Genomic DNA, 3,816 nt, shown 5'->3' on the forward strand with positions numbered 1-3,816 from the left:
GGGGTTCCTTTTCCTTTTTTCTCTTTCTTTTTGTATTTACTCTATGTTCATATTATTTGCATTTAAAATAAATAAACAAACATATTTTTTAAAAAATAAAATGAGCTGGGCTGAAATGTTACCCAAAATTCCAAGACTGCTCATCCCAGCTTCAGCAAGCATTCCCAAGATGGGATGGTTAAACAAACAAAAAAAGTCAGGAATAACATATATTGCGCTCTCTCTCTATATATCTATCATCTATCATCTATCTATCCATCCATCCATCCATCCATCCATCCATCCATCCATCCATCCATCCATCCATCTATCTATCTATCTCCCTATACCTCTCGATGATTGATTGATAGATAGATAGATAGATAGATAGATAGATGATAGATAGATAGATAGATAGATAGATAGATGATAGATAGATAGATAGATAGATAGATAGATAGATAGATAGATAGATAGATAGATAGATAGATAGATAGATAGATAGATAGATAGATGATAGATAGAATCTACGGCTGTGATTAAATAAGGTTAACTTAGTTTGTGAATTAACCCGGTTAAGGACAGCTAGACTTACTACCATTCCTGAGTTCCCAGCTCCCCCTAGTGGAGAGGTGCGGTCATTGCTGGCAGTACAACGCGTTCCGCCCCCCGGAGATTTCCTATTGGTTGCCCGTGCCCATCCCTTCGTCTGGGATTGGGCGAAGCGCCTTTCAGTATCGGGAAGGAGGCAAGATGGCGGCTGTAAGACCGGAGTGGGGAGGGGGAGTGTTTTTCGGGGGGAGGGGTCGCTGCGTTTTCACGTGTCTTTAACTGAAAGGGGGGGAGAGAGCAATGTAACCCCCCCTGCAAGAATTATTATTAATGGTAAAGCAGTAGGATCCTTGAAAATTGGCTTGCGTAGTTATTCCCATATGGTGGACTGCCAGACCCATCCTCCACTGCCAGCATGGCCCAAAGAGGGGAGTTGGGAGTTGACAGGTCTGCCAAACCTCAGCAGGGAGGAAGGTAGAAAAAAGGTGGGGGGCTTTATCTTAATGTGGAAATGATTTTTTGACAGTCCAGGACTTTTTTATTTTTTTAAAAAAACCTTCCTTTAGGGTTACCTGGTGGTGCCCCATCCAAGTCACAAATCAGCACTTGGCTCTGCAGAGAGCCTGGGAGCCAGCTGAGGATGCTCAACGATTGAGTCCAAAATGCACCCATTCTGCAGATGGATTTTGCATGCGGAAGGGTTGGGGGGGGGCATATTTATAGGAATCGTTGCCTCTCCTCCCCAGCCCATCTCTTGCTATCCAGAAGGGCTGAGAGGGGCTGTCCTCCGCTTCCAGGGTTGCTTTTGAGATGTATTCCCCCCCCTGGAAAAAATGTTTGGCCATCCTTCTCTTTAGAATAGAATAGAAAATATAAAATGGAAATAGAATAGAATGGAAATAGAAGAGAGGATAGTGTAGGAATGGGAATAGAATAGAAAATAGAATAGAAAATAGAATAGAATAGAATAGAATGTACAATGGAATAGAATGGAAATAGAATAGAATAGAAGAATGGAAATAAAGTAGAGAAGAATAGAATGGAATGGAATGGGAATGGAATAGAATAATAGAATAGAAATAGAACAGAACAGAATACAGCAGAATTCAGGAGAGCAGAGCTGGAAGGGACCTTGGAGGTCTTCTAGTCCAGCCCCCTGTAGTTTCTAAATGGCCTGTTACCGGCTAATCCAGAAGCCAACCTAAAATCTTGTGTCTATTGCATTGTGGTTTGTTTGTTGTTTTGACTAGAGGTAAGGTATTGCATAAATTTAGCCAAATACGGTTTGTAAGACCATGTGTGAACTGACCCAAATGTGTTTCATGATTTACCGTTAAGCAAATTACAGCTTTGTAAGCCTTGTCAAGAACCAGGATTTAAAGATACATATTGTTTGTCATTTGGTGTGTTGTACAAAATCTAGCTAATAAGGCTTGTCAAGCACAATTTAAGGCTTAGTGTATTGTGTGGGCCCTGCCAATTGTAGCGTGTTTGATCAATCACGTCATATACCATATTGTATTAATGCAGTCAGAAATTGTCGGTTCAACTCCCCTGACACACACACACACACACACACACACACACACACAGTTCCTTAAACCTAGATCAACAATTATACAACTGATGGATTCTTGTTTTGTTTGATTCGGTGCCCTGGATTTCTATAGCAACTGAACCACAATTTTTTATTAGTTATTGTATTTTATCCTGCCTTTGCTCTGAAGTGCTTCAGATTATACTACGAGGGTCGTTTTCTAATTTCAAATGGGAGGCTTAGAGATAGGAACTGGTCCAATTTTTATTTGCTCAAACAGTTGCACAGCTTTTGCAACCTTAAGTTGCAAGTATCAAAACCGGCCGTGACAATCCGCACCTTTGTTGGCCACCTGTTGCCTTTGTGTTTTCCTATTTTGTCAAGGTTTGGCATCGCCTCTCTTCCTGAATCTGTAAGTTCAACCTGGAAATAAGGAATAATGTTCTGACAGTGAGAACCATCAACCCATGGAACAGAAGTTGCCTTCGGAAGTTGTGGGAGCTTCATCCCTTCCAAGAGAGACTGGGCTGCCATCGGTCAGAAATGGTGTAGGGTCTCCTGCTTGGGCAGGGGGTTGGACTAGATGACCTCCAAGGTCTATATTCAATGGAATGAGTTGCCTTCAGAGGTTGTGGGAGCTTCATCCCTGGAAGCTTTCAAGAAGAGACTGGACTGCCATCTATCAAAAATGGTGTAGGGCCGTGATGGCAAACTTATGGCACATGTGCCACAGGTGGCACACGGAGCCATCTCTGCCAGCACGCAAGCTGTCAGCTCCAGTGTGCATGTGCGCACCGGCCAGCTGGTTTTCAGCCTTCCGGGGAGCTGTGGGAAGCGATTTTTGCCCTCCCCAGGCCTCAGGAAAGCCTCCGGAGCCTGGGGAGAGAGAAAACTCCCCCCATGTGGGAGTGGGTCGTGCATGCATGCATGGGGGGTCACGTGCACATGTGCAGGTTGGCAGGGCGCACTGCATTGTGGGTGTGGACACACACATTTTTAGCACGCCTTTACAAAAAGATTCACCATCCCTGGTGTAGGGTCTCTCACTTAGGCGGGGGTTGGACTAGATGACCTCCAAGGTACTTCCACCTCCGCTAATCTGTACCTGTATTCCAACTCATGGGCATCTCTTTATTTCATGGCTACATTATATTGCAGCAATCTCCCTTATTAGTTGGTGCTCTGCATTTACTCTGCATTGTCTTTTCAGGTGTCTCAGGTGATTTAAGCACCAAAGCCACATTAGTATTTGGGATAAACAGTTGAGCATTGAACTTCACCTCGATTGCACATGGAAAATGTGTTTCCTTTTTATGGGAGGTGGCCTGCAGAATGTAAAGCGGCAGATGCACTAATGATTTTAATGGCTACTCCATTGAGATGCTGGTGGATGACACACACTCAAGGGGGTGAATTTTTAGGAGCCTTAGATGGTTGCTAGTAATTCACCTTTCCCCACTTCAATAAAGCACCCACTCCCCTAAAAGACAAAATGTTGCAGCTATAATTAAATGGAGGCAGGCAGGCCTGCGTGAGTGCACTGACAGGTAGCCAAACCCACTGCCTTTCCCCTCCTCAATAGCTGAGGATGGGCATCAGCCGTGGTTGGGTCCATTCTTTGAAGACTGTAAGCCTTAAATTGGGGGCCTCTGTAATTTTTTCACCATCATCAGTGACCCCAATTTGAGCTTATTTCAAGGCTTTAACAATGGGGTTGTTATTTCCTCCTTGCCGAAGGCAAAAATCGT

This window comes from Natrix helvetica (genome assembly GCF_964273705.1).
Source record: "Natrix helvetica genome assembly, chromosome: 8".
NCBI classification, from domain to species: domain Eukaryota; kingdom Metazoa; phylum Chordata; class Lepidosauria; order Squamata; family Natricidae; genus Natrix; species Natrix helvetica.